Genomic DNA, 13,526 nt, shown 5'->3' on the forward strand with positions numbered 1-13,526 from the left:
TGTGCACCCCATGTAACTCAGAGGCAAAAGTCTAAGCATGTTCAAAGGTTGATCCAAGCACTCTCATGGCTTGAGACTCAACATGACTCTGAGGCTCATGTTTTAGCATCGCTACATGACCAGCTCATAGGTCTAGGGGCTACACCAACATCCTGAAACTCGGCCAAGCCTAAAAAAAAGACCCATCATAGACCAATATAAAGAGATTATTACCATCATTTTTGAAAAAATAACCAGGGCAGAGAACCCATGACTCATGGACAGAGTTAGAAAACAAAATCATCATTCTCATCTACCTCTTGAGGAAGAGAAATGTCGAATTTCAACAGTATGAGCATGAGTTGGTCTCGGAATGTCCTTTTCTTCTTCTTCACTAGTGGCAGCTACAACCAAGTTAGCATCGTCCTTAGATTGTTGCTTGGCAAGCTTCTGAAAACAACGATCCTCTGTATGGCCAAGCTTCTTAATACATACACTTGAGAGGCTTGAATTCGTTTTTACCCTTAGAATATAATGCCACTTCCTTACGGGTATGGTCATCCTTATGTCTTCTATCATGATCAATGAGCATTGCAACCATCTCATCAAATTTCATATCCCATGCCACACAAAGTGCTGGAATACTATCACGATATTTAGGAATATCCTCAATGCTCGAAAGGAGGATAGCAACCTCCCCGATAAGGGCCTTCAATGCACCAAGTTAGAAGATGAGAGATTCCATTTGATTCAAATGTGCATTGAAAGAGTCTCCATGCTTCATTTGAAGCTTAAAGAATGCCTATCTGAGAAACACTTTGGAGTTGATAATTTTGTTACCAAATAGGCGTACTAGCTTTTCCCACAATTTTTGAGTAGTGTAATCAAAATCTAAGTTATGAATAACTTCATTAGACAAACCCAAACCAATAACATTAGCACGCAAAGCATACCACGTCGCACCCGGATGTAAGCCGGGGTGCAAGGTCTCTAGTCCCGCGCCGCCCACAAAGCACCCCATAGTTAACACTCAAAGATGTAAGGGTGTCTCCTTTCTTATGTGTACTATCTCATAGCCCCATTAGGGCTCCGAGACATCTCTCTCTCTCTCTCTCTCTCTCTCTCTCTCTCTCTCTCTCTCTCTCTTACGCAACCCCGAGAGACAGCTCGACAAACATAGATACGAGAGCTCCTTACTTCCCATCGAAGAGCCACCAGGATGCATGGATACATGGAGCCCGTGCGTATACTTGGACCATTAGCTCTAAGCACCTGATGCTATTTTGTTCACTACTTTAGCACTTTAGCTTTCAACAAGGACCCTAGTGAGCGCTTTGCTTCAACCGATAGCGGCTTGCATGAGTTACTTTTGATTTGTACGTTATCTTTATCTCATTGGCCCGCGAGGCCTCCCGCACTCTCTCTCTCTCTCTCTCTCTCTCTCTCTCTCTCTCTCCAAAAACACATGGAGGCCGTAGAGGTGTTTTACACACGAAGAGACTTGACTATTAACCTTTGCAAGACCAAGGTTATGATCGTGAACACGTCACGCACAGTACTTCACTGACACAACTTCACTTATCGAGGGAAGCGAGTGGAGATTGTACAAGGTACACTTACCCAAGAGTAGTCTTTGCAGATCCAGTCTTCACGATGACCTCGCAGCCAAGGGGAGCTCTGACTCGCCTAGAGAAACTATGCTTTCAAACACATCTGCAAGACCCACCGACGATGGGGATGGCTATTCAACACATTAGTGAAACCGATAGCCATGTATGCAACACCCTTCTCGGGAGGTGATTTATCAATGACTGAGTGGCAATGCTTCAAGAGGCTGCGGGTAACTATGAGATCCAGGATGATTTGGAGCAAGCCCTCTGTCCCCCACCACATCATATAGGCAAAATTCGGCATAACACTGCTCCAAGTTAATGCCATCTTCCAGATGCTCACTTATCTTCACAAGGTCTAGACCTTATCTAAGAAGGAGATTACCGAGATTGCCACTAGAGCTGACTATACGACTAGCTAAAAGTGAGGTGAGCATAACTTGTTATGTACACATATCCAAATGGTTTCGCATCCATGGCATTCAGATGAACCGTCTCCCCCCATTTCAGTAAAACCTAGATATCCCTGATCGTTTAATCCCGTGGGACGAGATCAATAGAATTATACCGTTCCTCCCGCTCTATACATCACGGACCGGGGGGGAGCATGCAAGAGTTTCCCACCAAGATCCGATTCTACCATGATTACTCCTTCAAAGTATCGGAGGTTGAAGTGATTATCAGATCCCAATCCTAGAAGACAAACGAGTCTCAAACCCCTTGAGAATGAGGATTACCAAAAAGCGAGCAAGCCAAAAAAAGCGAGCGATTAAAAACAATAAAAGATTTATAAATCCCCCATTTTAGTAGCAAAAAATAATAACTTATTCAAAAGTGCATATATTCCCTCAATGCCAGAAGGTTAAACATGCATATAACTTTAAAGCCATTAACACTAATTTCACATCATCCATGAGACAGTTTGTATGTTTAACTTCCAAGTCATTGTTTGTATCAAAGATAAACCCTACTGCAATCAAGTTCTCTCTTTCCACTAGAGTAATTGAGATCATCTTTCCAAGGACTCCTTGCATGGATTAGTCTAAATTCCATGCATATGTAAATGCTTGTTCACTCTTGGAACAAAACCCATGTTTCTTTGTTACAGCAAAAATATCCTTCCCTAATGATTTATTCTTACCTCCCACTAATCTTACCAATGCAGCAAATTGGCCACAAATTCATGTTTTGGTGCATTAAGACCCCATTTGGACTTATAAATCAAAATGTCCTCTTTTGGGCCAAAACAGGGAGCGCATTAACACGCTCCCTGTTTTGGCCCAAAAGAGAACATTTTCACATCCCTATATTTTGGCAAGATGTCAACATTTGATTGTTTTTGCTGATGAGTTTTTAACATCCCTACATCTTTTGATTATCAAATATAAATGGCATAATGTTACATATCAAATCAAATGATAAGGCATGATTTAGATGAATATCATGCCTTTTTGCACCATCTAAAAAACTTGTGTGCATCAGAATATAAATTCTGTGACAGATAACCACCTTTTTGAATACTTTGTACTTCAAGCAATTATTTTATAAAAAACTTAGATTCTTTCTTTGCTTGCTTGATTTTCCAACCACTTCAACTAATTGTCGCTCGCTTTTTTGGACTCGCTCGCTCTATTGATTGCCTCCTTGAGAATCACCATCAAACAGATATGGGTCTTGTCCCATCTGCTCAAAATTGAGGCTGAGAGAGCCATAGCTATATACACGTAGAGAGCAACAAATCTGTAGATATCCACATTGGAGGAGGTGGAAATAGATGAGCACTTCCTGTGTACTTGAGATCCAAGGACGAGATCATTGTCGTTTACTTTCTATTTACAATGAGATCCAAGGATAATATCTTCGCCTATTTCAAGAGGGGCAAAGTTTTGGGCCGCTCTCCCGGCTGATTCACTTCCAAGACCAGGAGATGCAACGGCATAGAGTGACCTTATTGCGCCAGATCAGAGAGCAGGAGGAGACAATGACACATGAGACGGAGATAGATCGCGCTAGCGAATGTCACAGACTTTACACATTTGAGTATGCCCCTGGACATAGCCGAGTAGAAGAGGAGATAGATGATATGAGCTCTGAGGGGGTCAATGGGATGAGACGAAGACAAGGAGAGATGCAGCCAAAGAGCTACACACCATGCAGAGACAGACTAGGGCACGCACGATGGAGATTCAGCCCCTCACAGCTTCATTCGAAGGGGATTGCTCGACCGGCAATGTCACTATCGACATGCCCCCCCCCCCCCGCCCTCAATACAAAGATCACACAGAGCATGCCCCTCGCCGTAGACAAAGACAGCTGGCAAACACAAAAACGAGACATTTTCGCAGCTCATAGGAGAGCCACCCTAGCACTAGGTTATATATTTTGAATCGTAGATTTGAGTACTAGCTTTTACTCTTGTATTTTGAGTTTAGTTTAGCATAGTACTCAACAAAGGGCCTTAGCGAGCCCTCTGCTTCAGCCCCACTGGCTTGTATGAGTCAATTTTGTGTTTGTACTCTGTCTCATTTGCTCATGAGGCCTCTTGAAGATGGCAATACATCTCTCTCTCTCTCCGTACCTCCGTACAATCGTTGTTCGTACCTCCGCACACTGCACAATCGTCGCCATACAACTGTCGTGCATACATCTAATTGTCATAGCTCCGTACAACCAATCATAAGTACTGTCTCTCTTACAGTTTATACTTACCTCGTCTGTACAGCGCAACAGAACCCGAGGTTCAAGGTCACCCTAGGCTGAGCTAAGCCCTTGGCTCAGCTTGAGGGGTCGCCTTCAGCAAAATGGATTATTAAAATCTGCACAAGCCACCATAGAATTCTGGAAGATAAAGACTTTTGCTACAACGATTAGAAAGCACTCCTACTCAGACATTGCAACCTTGGCATCGACACCCGGTCCCTATGCATGGCATTACAAAAGGAGGATTGGATCTTATCCACAGGAGCAAATATACTTTCTTCAACAAGAAGTATGCTCAGACTTATGGTTGCAACTCTTGACAGGAAATTGAAGCAAATGGCAGGAATGGTAAGCAAGAAATCATTGCAGAGGTCATACAAAAGTATGCCCTAATTTTGAAATTCATGTTCATTGCCCTGCAAGTGATTGATGGGTTCATCGTTAAGGCTCGAAGTTTAGGATTGGGAAAGAAGGATGGAGGAAGAGAGAGGGTGAATTCGAGGCTGATAAATGGGGTTGGGTGAGAGAGCGTGAGAGGTGTAGCTTGGAGAGAGTGGAGAGAATTGTAGGAGAGGCGTGAGAGGAGTCGCTAGGCAAGCCGATGGGCTGAGGGAAACCGGAGGGGGATCCCATGTACAGTCGGGGCTGCGCAGAGGATAGGTGACGCCATGCAGGAGTGTGTAGAGGGGTGCGCCATAGGCTGGAGCAGGATCGCGCCCAGGCTGCTGTTTCGAGAAGGCTGGATGCTAAGAAAAGCACCACCCCTCCAAGTTTAGGAGGGTGGGCTTTCTTAGAAAGCTTAGCTTTCTAAAAGTAGTACCTTCCACGTTATAGCCTGGCGAAACCACAGTTCTGCCTCAGCTCATGCTTGTTCACACGAGAAGACCTCTCCACACCCCTTGCAGATTTCGTCACCTGGGTACGGCTTGCAGCAGACTTCCATATGGCACAGCCAACAGCGGGAGTATCTGTTTTCACTGACTCGGGCTAATTAACACGAATCAGACGGGGTTGACACAGCAACTCCAAGGGATTCAGACTACACTCACACTTTTGACTAGCACTGTTCAGGCGCTCACGCATGTGGATGCCATGGCCTCAGTGTTAGGTACGAACATCACTCCAAATCCTTTTTCCGGAGATTAGAAGTCTCGTACCAAGGAGGTTGTGGACACTTCGTTGCACAAGTGGCAAGTACACTTCCAGTTTCACCCTTACCCGAATGACGAGAAAATACAGCTTGCAGCAAGGTTTATGTCAGGAAAGGCTTTATTATGGTGGAAGGAACTCCGACCCAAGCCTGCAACATGGATAGAATTCGAAGGGGTCTTCAAGAAAGAGTTTCTGAAGAAGGAGAAAGATTACGATATCGTAGGCAAGCTTAACGCCCTCAATATGTCCAAGCTGAATCTGACTTTTGAGGTTTACCTTCAGAGGTTTCGGGATTTGCAAACCAGAGCTACAAAGATGGATCCAGTGACCTTGTTAGGTTTCTTTGTGGATGGTTTGCCTAACTCGTACAAGTTACAAATCAAGAACAACAAGTGTACCACTTTGCAAGAGGCCATGAATTACGCGGGCATCTATGAAGATACTATGGCCAGCGCAAAGGGAACCACAGTTGCCGACAGGTGGGAAGAACAAGAGGAAGTTCTTCCAGTCTCTACCACTGGTACCGGGGAGTCGAAGTCTTTAGACAACGCCACCAAGAAACATTCAACTCAGGCGAAGAATGGTCGTGCCCGTTTCCTTCGTACGTTGAAGCTAAAGAAAGAGCGGCGTTGCTTCATATGCGACGAGCAGGGCCACACTAGGAATGATTGTCCTAAGCGCAAGAATCAGAAGCAAGCGCCAGGACCGGAGCTCCATGCCGGTCCAGGTACCAAAGCTAAGGGAGCTAATCAAGTTTCGATGACAGGTATTTCTATAAATGTTATTACATGCCCACTTTCTTGTAATTGCACCTTTAATAATTCGTTATTTGGTTCCCATCATCTTTTCCGAGTTTATGGAGAAGTTAGGGACCAAAGAGTTCACATTCTCTTTGACCCGCGCAGCTCTCACAACTTTGTTAATTACAAACTTGTGCAAAAGATGGGCTGTCCACGATACCTAGCGATCACACCTACGAGGTGCAGCTTCCAGCTGGGAAGCAGTTTTCGGATCGCAAGATTGAACCGCTTTCTATCCGGATTCAAGACTACACAGCTGCTCTTACGTGCTATGTCATGCACTTGGAGCATGTGGACTTGTTAATCGGAATAGAGTGGTTTAAAACCCACGATATTCGGATTGGATGGAAGGAACATACTCTTTCTTTTTTGGATAAGGACACCCAATTTTCTACTCAGTGTAATAATATTCCCTCTTCTCAGGCACCTATTGTATCTGCGATGCAGCTTCAGAATATATTAAACACTTCTCATTATAATGTGTATCAGTGTGTTTTGATTCCGCTTTCTTCATTTGTTCTCTCTGTTAATAACAAGAATGATTTAAGTGTGTTTGAACACCGTGAATTGAAAACCTTATTAGATGATTTCATGGATGTATTCCTTGCTCAACTGCCGGAAGCTTTACCTCCAGAACGGGCACTAGACCATCGCATAGATTTAGTACCTGGGGCTCAACCTATTAGTGCTCCACCTCATAGGATGAGCCAGCTTGAGGAAGATGAGTTAGCTTCATAGCTACAAGATTATCTGAATATGGGCTATATCCGCCCAAGTAAATCACCTTGGGGAGCACATGTCCTCTTAAGAAGGAAGAAAGATACTTTGTGGAGGGGAGGAGGGGGGGGGGACTGGCGGGGGGGGAAAGGGGGGAGGGGAGGGAAGGGGGGAGTGGGGAAGGGGGGGGCAGGGGTGAAGGGGGGGAAAGGGAAGGGGGTGGGAAGAAGGGGAGGAGGGGGGGGGGACTGGCGGGGGGAAAGGGGGGAGGAGGGAAGGGGGGAGTGGGGAAGGGGGGGGCGGGGGTGAAGGGGGGGGGAAGGGAAGGGGGTGAGAGGGGCTGGCGGCCGCGGCCGCCAGCTCGGGGGAAGGGGGGGAGGAGGGGTGGGGAAAAGCGGGGGGGAGGGGCTGGGGGAAGGGCTGAGAGGGGGGCGGGCTGGGGGATTGGCGGCCGCGGCCGCCAGCTCGGGGGCAGGGAGGGGGGTGGGTGGAGGGAAGGGGGCAGGGAATGGGGGTGGAGGGCTGAGAGGGGGAATGTGTATAGATTATAAACGATTGAATAAAGTGACAATTAAGAATCCGCTTCCTCGTTCCGAAGATTTGATAGACCATTTGGCTGGAGCAAAGAATTTCACTAAGATTGATTTGCGTAGGAGTTATCACCAAATCCGTATCTATGCTAAACACATAGATAGAACCACATTTCAAACGAGGTATGGCCACGTTTCTCGTATCCTTTTGGTTTGACCAAGGCTTCTGCTACTTTCCAGAAAATGATGAACGATTTATTCACAGATTTTTTGAGCAAATTCGTTATCGTGTTCTTAGATGACATCTTGATATATAGCCGAATGCTAGAGGATCACATAGGACACCTCCGGATTGTCTTACTTATTCTAAGACAGCATAAGCTCTATGCCAAGATGAGTAAATGTGACTTCTTTATGAAGGAGATCATTTACTTAGGACACAAGATTTCTTCAGAAGGTATTAGCATTGATCTAGATCGTATCCACAAGGTTTTGGAATGGCCTATCCCTCAGACTGTGAAACAACTTCGTTCTTTCCTAGGATTCACGGTATTCCTACGGAAGTCTGTGTGTGATTATTCACACATCACAACACCCTTGACCAACATATTGAAAGGTCGTGGATGCAGGTCTACCTAGCCGATCTCTTGGAATGATGCATTGAACAAGGCTTTTGAAACCTTGAAGTTAATTATCAAGAAAGCACCCGTTCTTGCACTACCCGATCCTACCCGACCTTATGTTTTGGAGGCCGATGCGAGTGATTTTGCGATTGGGGCATCTTTATTCCAAGCCAACACGAGGTCTGTTCTTGATATTCATGGCAGTTTGTTGAGGGAGAAAAGGCTTTGTCGGCACCTGAGTCTAAATTGAGAGGACGAAAGGCTAGATGGGCAGAGTTAATGCAAGATTTTGATTTTGAAATACGTTATCAAAAGGATTCATTGAATAGTGTGGCAGATGCCTTAAGTCAAGTCAAGTTTGTAAATGCTATGTCATTTACGAAAATATCCTCAGACCTATTTCAATCCTTGAGAGGGCTTTGCACAACTGATAGTCATTTCAGTTCTTATTGGCAGAAAGTCTAGGATGGGAGCTCCATGGTTGACCAGGACTCAGGGATTGTGCCACCTACGGTACAGGCAGCGAGAGGTCAATGGATGATTAGGAACAGCTTGCTGTTCCGGAATGGAAAGATATGTGTGTCAGATGTTTTGCATCTTCGATCCAAGATTCTCTGGGAGTGTCATGATGCTCCCAGTGCTAGGCATCCAGGTATACATCGGACTCTGTCTCTGGTGAAGCATACCTTTTATTGGCCTAAGATACGTGCATTTATAGAAAACTATGTGGTAGGTTGCCGGGATTGTCAAGTTACTAAGGCAGAACGCCTTAGAAGCACGGGTTTATTACAGCCATTGCAAATCCCGGGTAATAAATGGGAAAGTGTTTCCATGGATTTTATTACTGGTTTGCCTAGAACGCGCACGGGTCATGACTCCATTTGGGTCATAGTGGACCGTCTGACAAAAATGGCTAGATTCTTACCTACTAGAACAACTATTTCAGCTGTTCCGCTGGCTCACGAGTTTGTGGACCACTTGTTTAAGATGTATGGTTTGCCCTCTGACATAGTCAGTGACAGGGACTCGAAGTTTACAAGTAACTTTTGGACACTTGTTTTTGAGAAGTTAGAAACTACTCTTAGTATGAGTTCCTCAGATCATGCACAATCTGATGGCAGTATAGAGAAGGTCAACCAATTGGTTGAAGATATGCTTCGGGCATATGTTTCTAAGAGACAAGCTTCATGGGAAGATTATCTACCTATGATAGAATTTGCTTATAACAGTGCAGGTTACAGTCCTTTTATGCTTATGTACGGGTTTCAACCTAAGTCACCGATTATAATTGGGTTAAAGGGAATCCAAAATGATGCTGCAAAGACATCCTTGCAAGACATGCAAGAAATGTTGCAGTTTGCCAAGGAGTCTATTAGAAGTGCCCAAGATCGGGATAGATTTTATGCTAATAGACATCGTTCACCTAGAGAGTTCTCCGAAGGAACGATGGTATATTTGCGAATTCCCAAGGAATCCAAGAGCCTAAGTATTGGTTTGGTTCCGAAGTTATCCCCCAGATACTGTGGTCCGTTCAAAGTTATTAAAAGAATTAGACCAGTTGCATATAGAATAGAATTGCCTTCTGATGTTAAAGTACATCCAGTATTTCATGTCAGTAGACAGAAAGAGTTACTAGGTGCAGATGATCGAATTGTTTCTCCTCAAGAAATAATAGAACTTACAGATTTGACTTTTATTCCACACGAACCGAAGAGTCTTCTTGACTTTCGTGATAATCAGATTCGTAATAGAACTATCACGAAATACAAGATCAAGTGGAAGGATCGTGTTGAGGAGGATGCAACATGGGAGACATTACAAAACCTCCAAAGGACGTTCACGGGTTTTTTAGCAAACTCAGGAATGAGTTCTATTCTCCAAAATTAGGATGCTATAATAGAGATTGGGTGTACAATCTCAAGATTTCTAGGCCACCTTTATTAAAGAACAAGAGAAAGAAAGAAAGAAAGAGATGTGAAGGCACTTATTACAAGCACATGAATGTTTTGGAAGGAGTGAAAGATGTGATTGTTGTCATCTAACTAGTCATATTTGCATTAAGAGCCTTTGATATTAAGAAACCCACTTTGGGCAAAGGAGGGCAAAGTTTGTGTGATATGGTGGAACTATAGATAAGTGTTTAAATTTTAATTAGACCATAGGACGAGATGCACCTTTTCAAGTAGTTACATAGACAACCTAGCATGCTAGTTTGAGCAAGCATTGGTAGAAGGCTCAGGAAGTATGTCATGTGCACGGATTGGTATCTGACGTGTACTGGGTACACAAGACTAGCTCAGGTAGCATGGGGAGGCTTAGAGCTAGGCAAGCTTAATTCTCGGGTTGAGTGGCAAGGGTACAAACCAGTTAGAGGTCTTCGCTATTTTTAGCAGTTGGGACCCGAGGCTATATAAGGGGCCCAGAGGTAAGGGAGCCGATGGGAGCAAGTCTCGTTCCCAGGTGCTAGGTCTGATCTTGGATTGAGTCGCAGACGCGCGCCTGCATCATAGCGTAGCCCAAGGCCCAGCTGCAGCTCCCAAGCTTCACAGCGCCACCTGGTGGTATGGAACACCAGGCTGGTTAGGATGTGGTTGGGAGTTCATGCCAGTAGCTCAGCTCGTGGCTCGAAGGGGACATCTTCCGATTCGGGATCGCATCCCGTAGATGTCATGGTTGGGTTGTGAGCAGCCTGCTCAGATTCCTCACCTTGGTGAGTTCTTGTGTTATCAAAGGTTTCAGGAGTGCTGGGGTCGTGTCACTCCTCCTTATTCAAAGATGGAGTTGCAGCTAAAGAAGTTGAGTGGGACAAAAAGCTCTTTGAAGTGACAGCTAGTTTGACACAACGGCATGTCACAACACGTCTACACATTCGAGGCAACCCTAGGACACAGTGGATTGTGGGAGGAGCTAGGATCAACGAGAAAAGACAACACAGCATTGTGTAGCCAAACACAAAAGACTAAGCACAGGGCAGAGGTTGATCAAAGCAAAAACCTGATTGGACTCGAGAGGCTCCAAGTTATGTTACTATCACGGATGATACATAGAAAGCTTTCAGTTCCACGTAGTTTTGGCTGAGTTTGAAACATCTGTGAGAAGAGCAACGGAACTGAACAAAAAGGGGGGGGGGGGGGGGGGGGAGAGAGAGAGAGAGAGAGAGAGAGCGAGAGAGAGAGAGAGAGAGAAGCACAAACTCAGAAGAGAGAAACAGACAAGAGAGACTGCAAGGGATCTTAGGCAAAACCCCTAAACTGCTAGGGAAAACCACTACAAAATGAGATGCTCAACAAATGAGGGGAGGGGGCCTATATATATCCCCCCCCCGACCCACCTGCTTGATAGGGCCGACCACCACCTACCTCAGACAGGCCGACTGAGGGCACCAATGGGCGACCCCCTCCTGCGCTATTACAAGCTGCCATGCAGCCATATAGGGGGCTGACCGGTCAGCCCCTACCTATAGGCCGACCAAGCTAGGCTAGTAGGCAGACTAGGCTAGGCTAATGAGTTGACCAGCAAGTCGGTCCACCTCTGCCTATAAAAGGCCTCAAAGGGGCGGGTCTATAGCTACAAGGGTGACCGCACGGGCCCCACACACTGGTCTGACCTAGGCACCTCAAAAAGGGCGGCCACAACGCAGCCCTAAACAAAAGCATATCCAGCCCATAACCTCCTGGGAACCCTCAAAACAGTGTGCCACCATAGCAACCTGCCTACATGCCCATCGGGCCCCGAGCCACCTCCACATACGCAGATTTTCCCTACTCTTCACTATAATAACCTCACGGAGGCAGGCACACCCACAACAAGGCCCTCATTCATGACTTAACCTGACCATTGTACATTAGGAGATGCTGACCTCCAACAACAGCATCTCCACTATAGCTTGACGCAACATTTCCAAGTTATCATGTACCTCTACTATGTCAAAGATTATTATCTCTTCTACCTCACGCCAACGTTACTCACCATGGCTAGCCCTATCTTAATCAATGACTTTGGCAACTGAAGGAAATCAAAGGCATTGATACCTTAGTTCCCAGAAGTTTACGAAACGGTGATACGAAGTAGGGCGGGAACGGTGTTTCGAAGTTTTGGCCACCGGAAGAAAAGGTGGAAACGGAGTCTTAGTTTTTAAGGTTGATAATGTATATATACATTATATGCTATACATAAATGAAAACATTACCAAAGCTTGAAAGATATATCTTTCATCAACTACAAAGAGGGAAATCGTGGCGAGGAAGAGGAAGGGGAAGATCTTTGATAAAGGATTTAGGAAGAACAAGAACTTGGAAGGAAGGTGGAGATTCAAAATTGATGTAGGTGAAGGGAAAGGACAGAGAGACAAGCCTGAAGTGGTGCGGGTGAAGGAAAAGGACAAGCAAAGGAGAAAGAACCAAAGGAGAGCGAGCGGGAAGTAAAGGAGAGAGAGCAGGTGCAAAAAATCACAATTCGTCGACGCAGGAACATGGTCCATTGGGTGCCGTGCATGAAAATTTATTGGAAGAACAAGAGCCTATCCGAAACGCCATTCCATGTTTCAAAAACGGCTCCAAAACGCCGTCCTATTTTGGACCTTGCAAAACAGCATTACTAGGAGGTATGATTGCACACGCAAGCGACTTGAAAGTCTAGGGCTCCATATGGACAGACTTACCCCTTTCAATATAGCATTGAGCCCCTTCTATTCCACTCACCCTACTACGAGGTCAACTAGCTTATCCAGGAGGATCCCTTACAACTACACACATTTAGGACTTGGGGTTGGCGCCAGCGAGCTTCCTATGAGGCTCAGCTTCTACAAGGACCATTGCTTATGCATTTAAGAGCAAGGCTTCATCAACCCACCAGGCTATACACGGATGCACCTTTCCCATTCCCAAACGATATCAATTGGGCAATTCCTTGTCTCATCGCACCGGCTACACATTGAGAGTGGACGAGTCAAGGGCATACCTAAAGAGAGTCGCATCAAATCAAATCAAAGAAGCAATTCACTTAGAGATGCCATGTGTACTACAAGGTCCGTTGTCACTACCAATGTCTCTTCAAGGGTGTATTCACTCCCCTCTTCAATTTGTCTTACCTGGTTCAGAGATGCTTGGCGACAACGGATCTCCCCTCCACATTCACCAAACCAAAGACTTGGCCAACTGGTGTAACAATGGCAGGACACCGCTGGAGACCACCGTCGCCAACGCTTTATATGCCACCGCAGCCTCATACATCACCGGTGAACCGTCCATCTCCCAGTGGACCATCTAATGATGCCACGCCACAACTTCCATCCTCTTCATGGTCTTAGATGTTTTATGTACTAATATCTATGATTATGTGTACTTCAAAGTTAGGAAATAAAGGGAAGGGGATCTTAAAGAAAGTCAAGCATGACAACATTATATCCCATTAGAG

The 13,526-nt window shown here is 45.4% G+C and overlaps 1 protein-coding gene across 2 annotated transcripts in view; it reads right to left on the reverse strand.

Annotated features, from left to right (window-relative positions):
• Positions 1 to 13,526, reverse strand: part of LOC147899024 (protein EXPORTIN 1A-like) — a 107,362-nt gene that overhangs the window by 23,099 nt on the left and 70,737 nt on the right. The window lies entirely within an intron of this gene.

Source organism: Dipteris shenzhenensis, chromosome 8 (genome assembly GCF_047967505.1).
Source record: "Dipteris shenzhenensis isolate YYH24624 ecotype China chromosome 8, Dip_SZ_1.0, whole genome shotgun sequence".
Lineage (NCBI taxonomy): Eukaryota > Viridiplantae > Streptophyta > Polypodiopsida > Gleicheniales > Dipteridaceae > Dipteris > Dipteris shenzhenensis.